Below are 20,430 nucleotides of genomic sequence, written 5' to 3'. Positions count from 1 at the left end.
CCATGCCTTACATAGTTGAATGCAGATGGCTGTTTGGATCAAAAAGATCTAAATTTGAATCTCGGTTGTCCGTAAATTAACCACCATTACTTTTATTTCTTGCCTGTTCATTATTTATGAAGGCATCTTATTTCTCATACTAAATTGCAAGCTTCTTGAGGAAATGTACTGTTTCTATTTAACCTTCTACTCTTCCCATTTTCCCTCCCCTACTGATTACTCCATACAATTAATGGAGTGCATACTTTGTGTTTGAATATGAATAAAGTGTTTATTGAATTAAATAAAGTGTTTTAATCAATGTTTGAATATGGGGTATGACTCAAGATTTTGAGAAGGCAGTGATTAAATATTTGGAAAAAATGAAGGAACAGAGACTGTTCTATTCAATTTAACAAATATTTATGAAGCACAATTGGGTAAACAGTACAGTCTGTTCTGGGCATTATGGGGGATTTCCAAAGACTCACTGGTCAAATTTATTGCCTATTAGAAACCTACAATCCTATACATACTTAATATGAATCTAGTCTTAAATATACCATAAGACAATATATGATAAATATGAAAGTTGCAAAGTTTGGAAGTTGAAAACTGCAGAAGTTTAGGAAAAAACTCTAAACTAAGCACTTTGCCCTGCATATAGCCAATATTCAAAAATATTTTCAAGTATATTAATTAGTAGTCATATTATTGTGTTTCATTTTATTCTATTTCATGAACTCCTTATTCAAGACTTACTTGCTTCTATGCTCAGTTTTCTCATCTTTACAATGGGGACACTGGTGGTATCTACCAGCCAGGATTTTTGTGAATATTAAATTAGTTCTTAGAAATAAAGTGCTTAGAACTGTATCTTGTACAAAATGAGCACTGTGTAAATGTTAACCATTATTATTAGTGGACCCCAAATATTGACAAATATTGACAAGAAATACTGCAAAAAGTGTATGGTGGAAGGAAAGGCACTGAAGTTTTTGTACAAATGGCAACATTTGAAATAGAAGTATAGAATTTTTTGGCAAATATTGTTGGAAGGAAAACTGTACATAGAATCATTATAGGGGAAAGTTTAAATTGGTAGGGTTTAACACTGCAACATTTAGCTTACTTCCTCCACTCATACACACAATATAGAGCCAAGAGATAGAATATGTTTTAGAAAGAATTCCTCTTAAAAATAAAATTCTTTTCTCCTTTACCATCTCTCAGTATCTCTTGTGGGAGCTAATAAAATGGTGATATAAAAAGAAATTGCAGGTTTGTAATATTGACTGAAAAGGACATAAACTGCCAGATATGTAGGTAGACTCCTCAATAATTTTAAGCAAGAAAATTTTTATAATAAATGCCTCTAAGTCAATATTCATAAGGAATATTATGAAATAAAACTAAAATCTTCCCTGGGCTTCTTGCTAATGTGGTGTCTGCCCCCACAATCAACCACAGTTCCTTAAATTCTAAAAGAGGCTTGAGGGAGGTAAATTATATGGGTATAGCTCATAAAATATAAGTGAAGCAGATTTTGTAAATCAGGTGATACTCCTACGCTGACTTCTACTGTAAGACTGATGACATTTAAAAACATCATTCTAAAAACCTAGGTTCAGTGAAATGACTTCTGTATTCTTGGCACTCATCTGAATGCTTCTCTCATGCTTGTCTTTTTTTTTTTTTTTCCTGAGGGAGGAGCCAGTTGATAGGTAAGAGTGAAGAGAAGCAGAGTCACTTCAGGAAGTATGTGGCTCAGATGGGGATGATAAGAAAGAGCATCCTAGTGGAGGTAAAAAGGGCAAAGCCAGAATTGTTTTCAGTTCAAACCACGTTGTTAATTAGAGGGGCTGGAGCCAGAATTTGATCCTGGAAATATGGGTCCAAAGGTAAGAGTCAGGTACAGGGAGACACCGACATCAGGACTGAGAAGCAAATAAATAGGCAAATGAAACCCGACTTAACTTTAGAGATGGTGTATCAGTATCAGTGAGTGTTTATCATACAGTCCCAGCCAGACTAACATGAAGGAGCTCAGTTGATTTAGAGAACTAGGAAGAGACAGTCCCTGTTGGGGGTATGGAAGTAAAGCAATGTTACTGCCCTTGAGGAGCTCCTAGCCATTTAAACAAAGTAACCTGAATGCTCTGTGGTTTATTGAATGTTCTTTATTTTTAAAACTCCAATGCAATTCTTATATAAGTATCAGAGCAAGAACTTTGCTAATGTGGAGATGTGGCCATTAATAGACAGAAATAGTCCTTAGGAGTTAGCTAGATCATGGAGTGGGGAGACAAGACAAACGGGAGAAGCATATTCTTGTAAGAGACAGTGACATGTCTATGAGGGCACTGGGCAAGAGAGGATTTTTTATAAAATATTTTCCTCAAATGTTGGACATTAAGTTCAATGATTTCTTCAAGAATCATTCCATATCCCCTGAATGCTGGTTAAATTTCTCCTTACCTATTCCCTTAGAATTCCGTTCTTCTTCCATCATACCTCTTAGGTATTGCTCTACTACAAGTGCCTGCTTGTTATCAGGTTTCCCACTGTGAATACTCTGTGGGAAGCAAAAATCTCCATCTCTGTGTTTTATTCCTAGTGCATAGCTCACTGGCTGGGAAATCAACATTCAGTAAATACTTGTTAAATGAATAGATGAATGACTAAATGAATGGATTCAGGGTCTCAAATATGAAATTTAGTTTGATATTTGGTACCAAGATGGTAGAAAGCAAAACAGAAGAAAGAAAAATGGAAGTCCATGCATCTTTATACTTGTTTTAGTAAAATTTTGGAACTCAAAAGCTGTATTAGTTTGTATGAATAGTTTCCTTGCTCTTGTGTCCAGCCCTTGCAAGCATCCTCACTCTTCCTTATATTACCTTTAGAAGTTGTTTTAAATCCTCTCCAGAAAGAGAATATAAGAATGGGATCATAATGAATTCAACTGTGAGCAATTATGCCATTGTTTTTAATTAAATTAATTCATTCAATGAAAGTTTATCGAGCAGTTGCTATCTAGGTCCTTATTATGCAAAGTACCATGGAAGTAAAAAGAAATATAAGAAGATTGAAAACTTCAACAAGTTCATACTCTTAATTTTTTAAGTATTTTATAATTTTATTTATTTGCAAGGGGGAAAGAGAGAGAGAGACAGAAAGACAAATACACAGATATCTTCCATTCCCTGATTTATTTCTCAACTATACAGAGCCTAAGCCAGAAGTGACAAACACATTTGGGTTTCCTACATGAGTGGCAAGGAACCAAAGTATTTGAGCCATTGTCTGTGGCCTCCTAAGAAGCTTAAATCAGAAACAGAACTGGCATTCAAACCCAGGCACTCTGATAGCCCAAGCTATGGACTTACCACTAACAAATACTTATCCCGGATACTCTTAATTCTTTTTTTTTTTTTTTTAATTTTTATTTATTTGACAGAGTTAGACAGTGAGAGAGAGAGAGAGAGAGAGAGAGAGCAAGGTCTTCCTTCCATTGGTTCACCCCACAAATGGCCGCCACGGCTGGAGCTATGCCGGTCCGAAGCCAGGAGCCAGGTGCTTCCTCTTGGTCTCCCACGCAGGTGCAGGAGCCCAAGCACTTGGGCCATCCTCCACTGCCCTCCGGGGCCACAGCAGAGAGGGAGCTGGACAGGAAGAGGAACAACTGGGACTATAACTTGGCTTCCATATGGGATGCCGGCGCCGCAGACGGAGGATTAGCCAAGTGAGCCATGGCACCGGCCCCTTAAGATAGTTTTTAACAGATTTAACAGATACTCTTAATTCTTTTTTTTTTTTTTTTTTTTTTTTTTTTGACAGGCAGAGTGGACAGTGAGAGAGAGAGACAGAGAGAGAAAGGTCTTCCTTTGCCGTTGGTTCACCCTCCAATGGCCACCGCTGCAGCCGGCGCACCGCGCTGATCTGATGGCAGGAGCCAGGATCCAGGTGCTTTTCCTGGTCTCCCATGGGGTGCAGGGCCCAAGCACCTGGGCCATCCTCCACTGCACTCCCTGGCCATAGCAGAGAGCTGGCCTGGAAGAGGGGCAACCGGGACAGAATCCGGCGCCCCAACCGGGACTAGAACCCGGTGTGCCGGCGCCGCAAGGTGGAGGATTAGCCTATTGAGCCACGGCGCCGGCTCACAGATACTCTTAATTCTTACGGAATTATTTGGATACCTGAAAAGTATAATAAAAATGTTTAAATGAGATTTTTGGAAATTAACTTTATTTTGGTTACCTACCTAAAATACAAAGGTTGGACATAATCCAAAAGACTTGTTTTCTTTTTCTCTTTTATAAAAGATTTATTTATTTGTTTAAGTAGCAGAGTTACAGAGAGAGAGAGAGAGAGGGAGAGACAGAGAGAATTGTCTTTCATCTACTGTTTCACTCCCAGATAGCCACAACAGTGGGAGTTGGGTTTATCCAAAGCCAGGAGCCAGAAGCGTCTTGTGGGTCTCCCATTTGGATGCAGTCCTCAAACACTTGGGCCATCTTCTACTGCTTTCCCAGGCTGTTAAAGAGAGCTGGATCAGAAGTAGAGCAACTGGGATTCAAACTGGTACCCGTACGGGATGCTGGCGTTACAGACAGAGGTTTAACCTACTATACCACAGTGCCGGCCCCAATCTTGTTTTAAAATAGGATATTTATGTAAATGAATGAGTGATAAAATGATAATTTTTTGATTCAAATCAACCAAATCCAGCTTTAAGTTTAGACTAAAACAAAATACTTTTATTATATAAATAGAGATGTGAATGATGGAACTCAATGCAGGGCTCACCTTCAGAAATGGACTAGACCATAAATATGAAAGCTTCTTTATAATTACATTTAAGATATCCTTTCAGTTAAAAAAAAAAATGCATTGCTCAATTGCTTTGATTCCAAAATTCCAGGAGCGAAAATTTTATTAGTCAGCCTGGTTCGTATGTGGACTGAGTTTGGATTTTCCTAGAAGTAGACCCTGAGTAAATGACTTGAGTACAAATAGGATATTTGGAGGAGGAGCAAGGAATGCTGGTAGGGGCGTGAACAAGTGTAACAAGGAAGAAAAGGCAGCCAGTAAAGATGCGTTTTCAAGACAGCACTCTCTGGGTGACTGAAGTTGAAAAATCCCCAGTAGATCATATATCTCAGAGTTACTCCATCCCAGGGGCAAAGGACCAATTATACATCAACTCCTGTCAGTTACTGGTTGATGGCTGTTATTAGGCGGGAAGATAATCCTCCAGCATTTCTGGCTTGCTGTGCACTGAAGGCAGTCGTTTTGTTTTGCTTGGCAAAACCTCCTCAGGCAAAGAGATGCTGAGATAGGCAGTTAGATGTTGGTTGTATATACCCTCTTGCCCTCGTCCATTCTGGCATGTACCCTCCAAGTCTAACTACTTTCTGGGAAGGAATCGTGGCCTCTGATGTTATACATGCAGTTTTTTTTGTTTGTTTTTGTTTTTGTTTTTGTTTTTGTTTTTTGACAGGCAGAGTGGACAGTGAGAGAGAGAGAGACAGAGAGAAAGGTCTTCCTTTGCCGTTGGTTCATCCTCCAATGGCCGCCACGGCCGGCACACCACGCTGATTCGAAGGCAGGAGCCAGGTGCTTCGCCTGGTCTCCCATGGGGTGCAGGGCCCAAGCATTTGGGCCATCCTCCACTGCCTTCCCCAGGCCACAGCAGAGAGCTGGCCTGGAAGAGGGGCAACTGGGACAGAATCCGGCACCCTGACCGGGACTAGAACCCGGTGTGCTGGCGCCGCTAGGTGGAGGATTAGCCTATTGAGCCGCAGCGCCAGCCAATACATGCAGTTCTTATTTATCTGTGACAAATATTCAACAATTACTGAGGGCCATATCTTTAAGGGTAAGTGTGAGACATCAAAGAAAAATGAGGGGATGTCCTTGAAACACAGGTGCACATACTGCCACAGATGAAACAGGTAACAAATAATTTAAATTCAGAGTAAACAGTATAGTAATGGAGGTACACAGAAAGTGCACTAGGGCCGATGCTAACTCACTGAAGAGAAGACAGCAAAAGAGGCTCAGATCATTGCATCGCAATTAGAAGCAGAGATTTAAGAGTTGATTGTGTCTTACTAACTTGTTTTCCACAGTTCTTTTCCTCTCCCCTAAGGAGAGGCAAATTCGAGACTATTGGTAAAGATGTAGCCTTTGGTGATGAAGTCCATTTACTAAGTGGTTGACGGACACTTTTTTTTGACGGACACTTTTTTTTTCTGTCGAGTTTGTCCTTTCATTTGGGTGAATCTCTGAAAGGGCAGACAGCCCGTCAAGCCTGTTCCAAGAATCAGGAGGCTGAAGATGAACCTTGGGCTTGCATGACAGCCCTGGGATGGAGACTGGGAGACCACCATTTACTCAGTGATGCATTGCCTAGAGAATAAAGCCTCGGGAATGTGTTGGGTAAAGCTTAGACTGTATTGGCCACTGTTGATTCAGGGGTGGAGAATGTCCCTCCCATGGGCCATATTAGGGCCCATGAAGTCATTTGTGTGACCCTGGGTAAAACAACCTCAGGAAGGACCTGAAATTCAATAAATCCATAACAGGCTAATTTTTAAGTTGATGATTTTGTGTGGCCTGTGAATGATGTTATAAATATCCAAATGGCTTTTGGCAGGAAAAAGGTTCCCCACCCGTGAATCCTCTGGGAGGTGAAGAAATTAATGAGATGCCCAGGATTCTAAACTGAAACATTTTTAATAAAAAGGTTACATTAGTAATGACAATTAATTTTTAGAGCATAGAAAAAATAAAAACAATGTGAGTAGTCCATTGCACCATAAACATACTGTACTTTAGGAATACTTTGAACAGAAAAAAATACATTAAAGTTATAATTCCACAGAAAATGTAGTTAATACAAGGTGAATTTGGAGAGTATTCAGAGAAGACACCTCATTCCCTATGTATAACTTTTTTTCAAAGAACAATTACAATTCTGATTGAATTTACCAGAATTGAAAGTGATTACTTTTTTCCAGAGTCCCCAGTAGCATATAAAGTAGTCATGTTGCAACAGGGAAAATGTTGTCATCCATCATTATGCCTACTTCTCTTGTAAGAAGAGTGGTGTTTTTACTACAGGCACTTTTGCTATTATGTGAACAAATTAGTTTATTGCAGAAAAGTAAAGTGCTCCTGATCCCCAATAACTGCTGTCAGAACATTTGTTTTCAGAAACTGTTGACTGTATTGTCCAGCAGTGTTTCACTTAAATAAAAAGAGGTGGATTGTCATAGATGATCAAGAATCACAATAAAGTATGGCTTGGCCCCAAAGAGATGATACTATTAATTATTGTGATCATTATATTATTTATAATCACTAGTGGTTCTAATTGGGAACTCACCATAAGCTGGCAGTTGCCAACTCCAGCCCAGGACAAGCTAATCCATTTTATGCCTTTTTTTTTTTTTTTTTTGACAGGCAGAGTTAAGAGAGAGAGAGAAAGGTCTTCCTTCTGTTGGTTCACCCCCCAAATGGCCGCTACGGCTGGCGCTGCGCCGATCCGAAGCCAGGAGCCAGGTGCTTCTCCTGGTCTCCCATGCGGGTGCAGGGCCCAAGCACTTGGGCCATCCTCCACTGCCTTCCCCGGGCCACAGCAGAGAGCTGGACTGGAAGAAGAGCAACCAAGACAGATCCCGGTGCCCTAACCGGGACTAGAACCTGGTGTGCCGGCACTGCAGGCGGAGGATTAGCCTAGTGAGCCGCGGCGCCAGCCCATTTTATGCTGCTTTAATGTCTCTGCGTAGTTTCATATTCATCAAAATTGTTCAGCATTGTTTTGCTCCTTTAGCCTAAAAGCTTTGCAAAGGCAGAGGCTATGTTAGTCTCATTCATATCTATACCCTCAGAGTCTGGCATCTGGAAATAGTGGCTATTTGGTTTTATAATTAACAAGTAAATTATGTGTTGAATTGAATTACGTGTTTTGAAGAAAAGCAGCCTTTAGGAGCAACCACTTAGTATACCAGTGTAACCTTGCATACAAAGGCCTCTAGCCCCTCACTTATGAAATGCGAATGTGTTCCTGCAGATTCACAGGGTGTGTGTAAACATAAATTTGAATCAAAACATGAAACTAGTTTTTAAACTAAACAACATCATATAATATTATTTTTGTTTATGGGATTAATCTAAAATAATAGAATTTTGAATCCCTGAAGTGGCCTGGGAAAAAGTCACCTACAGAGTAAGAAACAGGCAGAATGGATCAGGTTCAATATCAAGACAGTGTTTGGGGGAGTCAAAGAATCAAAAATATGCATTAAAAAAGAATCAGTTCAAAAATCTGTTTTGAATACAGTTGTCTCTTGGTATCTTCAGGGAATTGGTTACATAATCTCCTACAGGCATCAAAATCTGGTGATAATATAAGTTCCTTATATTAATTGGCATAATATTTACATATAAATTACATCCTGCTGTGTACTTATTATTAATCCATTTGTTAGAAATCAAAATTTCTTGGTATAATGATTAATATGTTAACAGGATATACATTGTTCATTTATGGACTTTTATAAGAGAATTGAGTTTAATTTTTTTTTTTTTATTTTAGAGTCAGAGAAGAAAAAAAAGCCCAGAGGTATACAAAGACAGGCAGAAAACAACTCTGATTCACTCCCCAAATGCCCATGACAAGGACTGGGTAAAGACCGGGACAGGATCAGAGCCAGGATCTGGGAATGCAATCCAGCTTTTCCATGTGGGTGGCAGGGGCCCAATTACAAAAATTGTAAGCTGCTGCCTCCCAGGGTCTGCATTTGCAGTAAGTTGGAGCAAGGATATAAACCCAGCCACTCTGATAAGGGAGGAAGTTGTCTTAATTGCTAGAATAAATGTCTGTTCCCTCTCTTGTACACTTTAAATCACCTCTGTGTTAGTTTTAATAACTACAACAATGTAAGTGCTGTATAAATAGTTGTTACACCTTATTGTTTAGGGGATGATAACAAGAAAAAGTCTGCTCAAAAGAGGCATCCTTTTTTTCAATTACTTTTACTCTATGCTTCACTGAAGCCTTGGTTGGTTGAGCGGTAGATGCTGAGGCTGTGGATATGGAGAGCCACCTGTACCAACCTGTGCTTTCACCTCATGCAATCTCGTTTACTTGTTGTGACAATTTAGTGATGCAGACTATTGTCTCATTTTATAGACAGCACAGCTGACAATAAGTATTTTGCCTCAGATCTTAGTTGACTGTTAGGGCCAGGATTCAACCCAAGGTCTGTCTAACAACTCTTATCTTTAAAAAAAAAAAAATATTTACTTATTTGAAAGGCAGAGTTACAAAGGGGCAGAGAGGAAGACAGAGAGAGAGAGAGAGAGAGAGAGAGAGAGATTCTTCCATCTGATGATTCACTCACCAGGTGGCTGCAACTGCTGGAGCTAGGCTGATCTGAAGCCAGGATGCAGGAGCTTCCTCTGAGTCTACCACACAGGTGCAGGGGTCCAAGGACTTGAGCCATCTTCTACTGCTTTTCCAGGACATGGCATAGAACTGTATTGGAAGTAGAGCAGCCAGGACTCGAACCAGCACCCATATTGGATGCCAGCATTTCAGGCAGTGGCTTTTACCCTCTACACCACAGTGCTGGCCCTACTCCATAGCTTTGTAAAAAATCCAAATACATAACTTGATGCCATAACATAGTGAAATTCTGCATGTATTGTTTTGCATGGTTCCACATAGGAGAATTTGGCTCAAAGAAGGGAAATTGCAGAGAGAAAGATTCATATTGCCTAAAAGAACAATCATTCAAATGTAAGAATATCCTAAGAGAATGGGACACTTCTGGCTGTCATGAATTCCTGTCACTGGAGGTGTTCCTGTTTAAAAGAAGTGATCCAAGCATTGGAATAGAGATGGTAGATTATTCATTAGGTACTTTTAAGTCCTGAGGTTCCATGATTTTAGCTGACATCTGCTTGCCAGAATAAAGGGGAATTCCCTTGGTATTAGAATAAGGGACAAGCAAGCCCTTTTGAGTGGATTTCATAGGCTTGCTGCTGTCAACAAGTGAACCCCAGACAGCAGAGGAGAGAGCTGATTAATTGAAGACAGTATAGTTTGAAAACAACATGGCATAGTTGAAAACATATGGGATATAGAATCAAATAAACCTATATATGAGTCCACTTTCTGAGTTTCTGAAATTTAGTTGGCTTATTCTGTGAGATGGTGTAATAACATTAAATTAAGTAATAAGTGACATAATGCATGTAGAGAGGTTAGCACATAGTAAACACTCAGGAACTGGTAAAAGCATCATCATCACCATATTCATCATTAGCTCCTTGATATAGAGAAGGTACCTCTTTTTTAAAAAAAAAATTTATTTGACAGATAAAATTAGACAGTGAGAGAGAGAGAGACAGAGAGAAAGGTCTTCCTTCTGTTGGTTCACCCCCCAAATGGCCGCTGTGGATAGAGCTATGCCAATCCAAAGCCAGGAGCCAGGTGCTTCCTCCTGGTCTCCCATGCGGGTGCAGGGGCCCAAGCACTTGGGCCATACTCCACTTCCTCCACTACCTTCCGGGGCCACAGCAGAAAGCTGGACTGGAAGAGGAGCAACCAGGACTAGAACCTGGTGCCCATATGGGATGCAGGTGCTGCAGGAGGAGGATTAACCAAGTGAACCACGGCACTGGCCCCCAGAAGGAACCTCTTTGGAGACCAACAGCAGCCACCACTTCATCTTCCTCTGGAGCTAGGGAGCTTTAGGCAAGATGGAAAGAGGATATTGTCATATTAGAGCTGTACTGATTTTAGAGATTATATAGTTCAATGTTCTTCAGACTATCAGTGGTGAAAAGGTATGTTCGTGCGTACTTTATTTATTTAAATTTTATTCAATAAATATAAATTTCCAAAGTACAACTTTTGGATTATAGTGACTTTCCCCCCCATAACCTCCCTCCCACCCGCAACCATCCCATCTCCCACTCTCTCTCCCATCCCATTCACATCAAGATTCATTTTCAATTATCTTTATATACAGAAGATCAACTTGGTATATACTAAGTAAAGATTTCAACAGTTTGCACCCACACAGATACACAAAGTATAAAATACTGTTTGAGTATTAGTTTTACCATTAATTCACATAGTATATGGACAGAGATCCTACATGAGGAACAAGTGTACAGTGACTCCCGTTGTTGATTTAACAATTGACAGTCTTATTTATGATGTCAATAATCACCCGAGACTCTTGTCATGAGATGCCAAGGGAAGCCTCTTGAGTTCACCAACTCTGATCTTATTTAGATAAGGCCATAGTAAAAGTGGAAGTTCTCTCCTCCCTTCAGAGAAAGGTACCTCCTTCTTTGATGGCCCATTCTTTCTGCTGGGATCTCACTCACAGAGATCTTTCATTTAGGTCATTTTTTTTTTTTTTGCCACAGTGTCTTGTATTTCCATGCCTAAAATACTCTCATAGGCTTTTTAGCCAGATCTGAATGCCTTAAGGGCTGATTCTGAGGCCAGAGTGCTGTTTAGGCATCTGCCATTCTATGGGTCTGCTGCTTCCCATGTTGGATTGTTCTCTCCTTTTTAATTCTATCAGTTAGTATTAGCAGACACTAGTCTTGTTTATGTGATCCCTTTGACACTTAATCCTATCATTATGATCAACTATGAACTGAAACTGGTCATTTTGACTAGTAATATGGCATTGGTACATGCCACCTTGATGGGACTGAATTGGAATCCCCTGGTACGTTTCTAGTTCTACCATTAGGGGTAAGTCTGAGTGAGCATGTGCCAAACTGCATACTTGTATTTAAATTTACAATCTTTTTTTATTTTTTTTGAAAGGCAGAGTGGACAGTGAGAAAGAGAGACAGAGAGAAAGGTCTTCTTTTTCCATTGGTTCACCCTCCAATGGCCACTGCGGCCAGTGTGCTGCAGCCAGTGCACCGCGCTGATCCAAAGCCAGGAGCCAGGTGCTTATCCTGGTCTCTCATGCATGTGCAGGGCCCAAGGACTTGGGCCATCCTCCACTGCACTCCGGGCCATAGCAGACAGCTGGACAGGAAGAGGAGCGACCGGAACAGCGTCCAGCATCCTGACCTGGACTAGAACCTGGTGTGCCAGTGCTGCAGGCAGAGGATTAACCTATTGAGCCGTGGCACCAGCCATAAATTTACAACCTTAAAGAGCAATACCTCTGCAAAATTAAATAACAATTATTAGAGAAGTTAAATAGAAAAATAAGAAATATATAATATGCAATTAAGCATTTTTTTTTACTTTTTAAAAAATATACAATTTCTCTGTCAAATTGTGAAAGTCTACATTCTTACTCTTGTTTTCAATATTTACTTTCTAATAGATAGAAACAATATGGCAACCAGTATCTGTCCCTGTCCACAGACCACACTCAGTGGCACTAATCTAGCTCATTCCTCCTATACCAAAAGCCCAGAGTGGTTGCTACAGGGAAAGTGTCATTCTTCTACCCTAGTTCTTATGATGTAGGTCACCTAAGGATTGTGGATGTCTGTTAAAAAAAAAAAGCTAAATACATATATCAGGAATTATAATTCACCTAGGTCTTGTAGGCTAACACTCAGTTGTACTCTTTCTGTCTCTGTCTCTATCTCTCTCTCTCTACCTCCCTCTCTCTCTCTCTCTCTCTATATATATATATATGTGTGTGTGTGTGTGTGTGTATATATATATATGTATTTGGACAGAGAGAGAGGAAGAGACAGACAGAGACAGAGATGAGGGGGGTAGAAGGAAAGGAGGAGAGAGAGATCTTCCACTTGCTAGTCCACTCACCAAATGGCCACAACAGCCGGTCAGGGGCAGGCTGAATCCAAGAGCCAGGAACTCCATCCTGGTCTCCCATACAAGTGGTAGGACCCCAAGTACTAGAACCATCTTCTGTTGCTTTCCCAGATAGATTAGCTGAAAGCTGGATTTAAAGCAGAGCAGCTGAGACTTGAACCTGGCACTTTGATATGGATACTGATATAATAAGTGGCAGCATAACCCACTGCACCATAATGCCAGACCCAAGTGGGATATTATATTATTTCAACAATTTTTTAAAAGTATTTGAGAAGAGGAAAGAAAAATAATGACTGTTGTGTATCTGCTTTATATGTATTAACATATATACATAATATTTCATTTAGTTCTCATAAAAACTTGCTAAGATTAATACAATTATTTATATTGTTCAAGATTCAAGAAAATTTAAGCAACTTACTGAAATAAAGAAAACCACAAATTGGGGGAAGTGATAGACAAGCCCAGTTCTGTTTGATCCAATGCTTTTCTCTTTTCTCTGCATCACTGTGTAAACATAATCAGTAGCTTGGGTATGTCAGTGTTCATGAAGGAACACAGTCACCTTAATAGTTATTCCCATTTAGAATTTACATAACATTTTGTGTTTGCAAGAGACTTTACAACCATTTATTGTTTTCTCTTCCTATGCTACCATAACAAAGCTTTCCATAGAGACAAGAAAACAAAGGCATAGAAAAGTATTTTTTAATTGAGATCATTGAAAGTTTGCTACAAATGCATATTTTACTTTGGAAATATATGATATTTCAAGTTTTCATTTTTAATGATATTTGGTGGAGTCAAATATGGCCCCACCTTTACTGAACAGTCTATATTGTCGTTTATTCCAGCTACCACATTTTTTAAAATTATTTTACCACCTTTTAGGGTAGACCATATACTGATGAAGTATGCATATTTTAGCAGATTGTAGGTAATCCTGATTCTTACACTAACAGTGTGAATTTGGGCAGGGAGGACAGTCAGCACAGTAGTTGGGTTGCCATTTTGAGAGGCTAGCGTCCCATATTGCAGTGCTTAGTTCTAGTCCTGTCTCCTCCATGTCTGATCCAGCTTCCTGTCACTATGCACACTATGGGTGAGGGCTCAAGTACTTGAGTCCCTTACCACCCACATGGGAGACCTGTATAAGTAATATTATGGTATTATATAATATATGCATAATTTTATAATTATATTATAGATCATTATATAATGTAAACATGTACATATGAACTAGGACAGGGGGCTTCATTATCTGAAAGGATACTGTTCATGATGCCTTATTTCATCTTTGCTGCCACAAAATAACATAATATTTATATAGTATTTAGAGTTTATGAATATCTATACTTCCGACTTATTTGATATTCAAAATAATTATTGCTGGTAAATATGATGATCATCTTCATATTTTTGCCCATTTTTTTGTCCCATATTTAGCAAGGAGCATCAAAATAGTAGTCCATACTCAAGGTTCTCCATTTCCTTACTTCTCATTCTTTCCTCAGCCTACTACACTGGAACAGCTTTAGTTAGTCATTCATGATGTACAAATTGAAAAGTGCACTCAACTTTTTTTCTACCAAAGGCCATTTGGGTATTTATAACATGATTTGTGGGCCATAGAAAATTATCAGCTTAAAAATTATACTGCTATAGATTTATTGAATTTCAACTCCTTCCTGAAGTTGTCTTGTCAGGGCTTGAGATCATCTGATTTCACAGACTTTACACAGCCTGCAGGCTGAATGTTCCCCACCCCTAAGAGTTCACCACTTATTTTTAGTTAATATATAAAGAAAGTATAGGGGTCAGTGCCATGGCGCACTAGGTTAATCCTCCATCTTCAGCGCCGGCATCTCATATGGGCACCAGGATCTAGTCCCAGTTGCTCCTCTTCCAGGCCAGCTCTCTGCTGTGGCCTGGGAGGGCAGTGGAGGATGGCCCAAGTGCTTGGGCCCCTGCACCCCATGGGAGACCAGGAGGAAGCGCCTGGCTCCTTTCTTCGGATTGGCATAGCTCCAGCAGTTGCAGCCATTTGGGGAGGGAACCAATGGAAGGAAGACCTTTCTCTCTGTCTCTCTCACTATCTGTAACCCTACCTGTCAAATAAAAAAAGTATAAAAATTATGTGAATGTCATATAATTTGGTATATAGTTATAAATGTTGCCTCACTGACACATACCATGTAAATGACAATATACTCTTCTTTCCCACATTAAAACATAATCAAAAAGAAATGGAGTGTATGGGACTCGTGAAGACTAGTAATGTTTTGTTCTTAATTTGGGTGTTGGTTATGAGTATGATCAGTGGACCCAAAACTAATTTATCTGTACATTTACATGCATTTCTTGGTGTATGCTGTATTTTAATAAAATATTTTAAAATAAAATATGAAAACACATTTTCTCCAGAAGGCTGTAGTACAATGAAATCTGATTTCCTGCCTACATTACTGGCCACTACTTCTCAATCTGTTTTGTTGGCTTTTCCTGCTTTTTCAGTCTCTAAATATTATTGTTGATTAGAGCTTAGTCTTGGAACTTATTTCTTCTTTATTTGCACTCATTCACTCTGTTAAGAAAGCACCTGGCTCCTGCCTTCGGATCAGCGCAGTGCGCCGGCCACAGTGGCCATTGGAGGGTGAACCAATGGCAAAGGAAGACCTTTCTCTCTGTCTCTCTCTCTCTCTCTCACTGTCAACTCTGCCTGTCAAAAAAAAAGAAAAAAAAAAAAAAGAAAGTTCCATAACTTTAAACAACCTAAATAGCTTACCATGTTCTCGTGACTCCCAAAATTCTGTCTCTTGTTCCTATTTCTTCCTTGACCTCCTTTGTATAAACTTTGTACTCAGCGTCTCTGCTTGGCTAATTAATGGTCACCTCAACTTCTTATATAAAAACCCAATTTTTCATTTCCAAGTTCATTTTTTGCCTAAGAACCTGTGATGACTGTTGGCTCAATTTGCTCATGACTTCTGGTGGAGAAAAAAGGCGTTTGAATACTTTATCTAAAATACTCCACACACATCTTGACACATTCTCCTTACACTTAGTTTAAAAAAATTCTCACAGCATTTATTACTTTCTAATATTTTATGCAAATAGCTACAGCTTTAGAGTGTGTGTATTTCTTTCACTAGGATTGTAAGCTCTGTGAAATCTGGGACTTTGTCCTGCTTACCTACCACTGTATTCCCAAGTACACTCCCTCTAGCAAGTAGTTAGGTGCTTAATAAATGCACTTGAGTGAATGAAGGAAAGTGAAGTAAAGAGATCAAAAGTTCCCAGGCTGGAGAGCCAGGCAAGTCCTAGGGAAAGAATGAACTCAAGCCACCTTTGCTTACACCCCATGCTTTCTGCACTGCAGCAGACTGTCCTTCTTCTGAAGCAGGCATTTGGTAGTTTTGAGTACTTGGTTATTTCCCTGGAATCAGCCATCTCCCACCTGCCAGTGGTTAAGCCAAAATATTGCCCACCACCTACTCTTTTGGAGGAGAATTTAGTATGAAGCTCTTGTACTTCAAAACTTGCTGATAACATAATAGATGAGAGCTACTGTAGCCTACCACTCAAACCTTAGAAAGAAAAAAAATAAATCGATCTAATTTTGTTCTTTGGGAAACTATTGTTTTCTTCTTCTTGGCATGCTAATCTCTTCTAAGCAACTGTTTTCAACCATAATGTTGCTAGACATTATTGCATTATGATTAATTGTAATGTATTACTAATGATCAAGTACTTATTTACTTAAAAAACAACTTAGAATCTATTCTAGAATATCAATGAAATAAAACTCCTTTTACCTTTCTGTGTGCTTTGGTGAGTTCTGATGTTCAGAGACTAGCGTGCAGCAGCAGCTGATTTTTGCTCTACTTCCACAGGTGCTTGAGGGTAGGGGGCATGAAACAGTGACTCCACATGGATACTGTGACTTCCTCCCAACACAGAGAAATAAGGGGTTAGAATGAGCATTGCAAATTCCTTTTTGATTTATTTGAGAATCTCTCTGTGATATAATTGCCTGGGCAGGGGTTTCTTCTTTTAAAATTAGGGCAGCTATTTCAAACCAGGCCCTTAAACTCTCCAAATCCTTATTAATAATGCCTACATTTTTACAGTAATGAAAAGCACTATCACCTTCTTGTTTTTTGAGGCAAGTTAGGCAAGTTACATAGTGTTATGAATTTGTTTCTTCAGATAAAAATGATGAAGCTAGATTTACAGATATACTGTATCACAGTTGTCCTTTGAAGGTTTACATGTGCTGAATGCAGCAGAGCCTAACTCTAGTTTTAATTAGTGTTAGTATTACCCCTCCTCCCTGTGATCCCCGGATTCATTCTTTTTGGCAAGTAGCTTTATTTTATTTTTTATTTTTATTTTTTTTGACAGGCAGAGTGGACAGTGAGAGAGAGAGACAGAGAGAAAGGTTTTCCTTTGCCATTGGTTCACACTCCAATGGCCGCTGCGGCAGGTGCACCGCACTAATCCGATTGCAAGGGTCAGGTACTTATCCTGGTCTCCCATGGGATGCAGGGCCCACGCACTTGGGCCATCCTCCACTGCACTCCCTGGCCACAGCAGAGAGCTGGCCTGGAAGAGGGGCAACCGGGACAGAATCCAGCGCCCCGACCAGGACTAGAACCTGGTGTGCCGGCGCCGCAAGGCGGAGGATTAGCCTAGTGAGCCGCGGTGCCAGCCCGGCAAGTAGCTTTAAATCTGCTTACTCTTCCCTTTGGAATATGGTTGTGATTTAATAGTTGAAAATTGATTTGCCAACAATTCCTTTAAAAATACAAATAATTCAGCTACCTAATTATCTTATTGTTTTTCTAATTATTTACTCTCTTTCTGTAGTACTATCTCTGCAATCAGTTGAGTGCATTGCCAATAACAGGGAAATTCTTGGCTTAACTGGGTATCTCAATGCCTGGTTTGAATCTTAGACGTATTGTATTTCTCAATTACCCAATCTTGAAACCATTGGGAAGTGTTAATTAGATATTAAAGCAAATTGAATTGCCTTAGGGATTTTTATTAACAACAATTTTCCACTCAATCAGTTGCTAGGGGCATAAATTATACCTATAATACAAGTATCCGGTCCTTGACTTCCTATGGTTTATCATTCAACTCTGCATCTTAAAAAGTTATCTAAAAGTATTCTGTGGACTCGGAAACTACCCTGATTGATGTGATAGAATTTGGAAATGTTGAGCATTAGTCCTTTGACTGTAATGTAAATTGAAAATATGTTATAAAACTCAAAAAAGAAAGTAAAAAAGAAAGGGAGAGGAGGGAGGGGCAGAAGAGAGATGGGGAAGGAGGGGAGGAAAAAGGGAATGTTTTATATTCTTGGAATTTATGAACTATATTGAATCTGTCAAAAAATTTTTAAAAATGAAAAATTTAAAAAGGAATTCAGATATAATAATGGCTGTGATAGCTGGTTCAGAGTACAATCTATGCAGAGTTAATTCTGCATAAACATAAGAGTATTATTTGATATACAGTTGTGTTTTAAGTAACTTTAAAATCTTTATTGAGATATAATTTATATATAATATTTAAATTTTGAATACAGATTTTAATAAAATTTTAAACGATGTTTTCACCAAATTTTTTCTCTCTAAACTCAGGAACAGAAAAATTTGTACTAACTTAGGCTAGACCTTATTCCATATCTTAATGAAATGGTGGGATCTAGAGTAGAACATCTGACTTCAAACACTACTTTTCTTCTTGGTGGAATGTGCTTAGATAAATCAGTTTGATTAAAGGAATCTCCCTTTAATAATTGATTTATCAAATATTTGCTAAGAATTTACTATATGGTGGCCATTCTTTTTGAGTATTTTGGATATTGCTGTAAGCAAAATAGTTAATAATCTTCAGTGTTCTAGAAATTCAAACTGACAGTGATTGAAGGTTGAGGCACTAATGTTCAGTTCTAAAGATATATTGAAAATAAACAGCATAGGGAATGCAAAGCAACTAAGATCAGTTTATTGTCAGGGGTTAACTCACCCTGAAGTCCTAATTTACATATATGTTTTTAAAAATTAATTTATAGATTTTTAATTTAAAAGGCAGAGAGAGAGAGAGAAAGAGAGATGTTCCATATGCCAGTTCACTCCCCAAGTGCCTGCAATAACCACAGCTGGGCCAGGCTGACACCAGAAGCTTGGAACTCAAACTTGGTCTCCCACTGGGGTGGCCAGGACTTGAGTTTTTGAGCCATCATCTGTTTCCTCTCAGGATGCGCACCAGCAAGAAACTGGATCAAAGCAGAGTAGCTGGGACTTGAATCAAGTTCTTTGGTATGGGATACAATTGTCCCAAGGAGTGATTTAAGCCAATGTACCGAATGCCCACCCCTTTATATTTTTAAAAATAGGAATTTTACAAATATGTTTATCTGAGGATTTCTATGAGAGTTCTAGATGTCAGTAATAATCAGGTCTGTTCTTCAATTCAGCTGAGAAGTGTGAAAGTTGTGTTTTTATTATAACTGTGTAAGATGAAATATACTTTTCAGATAGATGGGATGGGACAGTGTGCATAAAAGCCTAGAGTCAGGGAAGGCCAGAGTTTATTCAAAGAATAATAAAAATTCTGGTTGTCTGAAAGTAGTGAACATGAAAGAGTATTGGGTTATAAAGCTTGAAAAATGATTTCAGGTAATCCTCTACCATTTCTCTTTTAAGCTAATGGAAATTCTGTAAATTCTTTCTAGTTTCCCCAAAGGGAGGTAATCTTTGTTTGACTTTTATAGCCTTCTTAGAAGACAAGTATTTTGGGGAGAAAACATTGACTTGACAGACGACTCAGCAACCAAATATTACAAAAGATGACTTACTGTCTCAGTGAGCCTTTGTGTCTTCACTGTAAACCAAGAATAATGTTAGCTTCTCCTCTATGGAATAAGGGACAATGATTTATTTAAGCTTCAGATCACCTTTAAAAGGTTGTACACAAATAAGTTAATAAATAAGTAAATGAATGTATGGTATAGTCATTTTTATAATCCCTGATATCACATACTTGGGTCTCAATATAATTTTATTCAATATACCAGTCTGTAAATGCATGCCTGTCTCTCAGGAGAAAGGAAATGAGTATGAACTTCAAAAGATCCATGAATAAGTTTAATTAAAATTTAAGTTTACTTTGATGCCAAATGTTTTTAAATCTGTGCACACAGAGGTCATCAAAATGTTCATGAAAAAAATCTGTATTATGAAAAACGTATGCATGAATTTTAAACATTTTGCATCAAAATAACTTACATTTCTTCTTTCCTTCCTTCCTTCTTCCCTTCCTCCCTTCTTCCAAAGGCAAGGCAGAATGACAAAGGGAGAGGGAAGGGAGGAGAGGGAGAGGGAGAGGGGGAGGGAGAGGGAGAGGGAGAGGGAGAGGGAGAGGGAGAGGGAGAGGGAGAGGGAGGGGAAGGGAAAGGGGGAGGGGGAGGGAAGGAGGGGGACTCTTCACTCTCCAAATGTGTCTGGGAATGGGGCCAGACTGAAACCAAGAGCCCAGAACTCCATCTTGGTTTCCCAGATGGGTGACAAAGGCCCAAGCACTTGAGCCAT

At 39.2% G+C, this 20,430-nt stretch overlaps 1 protein-coding gene and 1 long non-coding RNA gene across 10 annotated transcripts in view; one reads left to right on the top strand and one right to left on the bottom strand.

Annotated features, from left to right (window-relative positions):
* The window catches only part of DLG2 (discs large MAGUK scaffold protein 2), a 2,253,656-nt gene that overhangs the window by 869,144 nt on the left and 1,364,082 nt on the right, over positions 1-20,430 (top strand). The window lies entirely within an intron of this gene.
* The window catches only part of LOC149128469 (uncharacterized), a 29,456-nt gene continuing 18,304 nt past the window's right edge, over positions 9,279-20,430 (bottom strand). Inside the window, exon 2 of the long non-coding RNA XR_016233268.1 lies at positions 9,279-9,526. This is a non-coding gene — a long non-coding RNA (uncharacterized LOC149128469). The remainder of the gene's footprint in view (positions 9,527-20,430) is intronic.

Source organism: Oryctolagus cuniculus, chromosome 1, assembly GCF_051225735.1.
Source record: "Oryctolagus cuniculus isolate XC-2025 breed Fujian yellow rabbit chromosome 1, ASM5122573v1, whole genome shotgun sequence".
NCBI lineage: Eukaryota > Metazoa > Chordata > Mammalia > Lagomorpha > Leporidae > Oryctolagus > Oryctolagus cuniculus.
The sequence above is the reverse complement of the archived record's forward strand: the minus strand, read 5'-3'. Positions and strand labels throughout refer to the sequence as shown.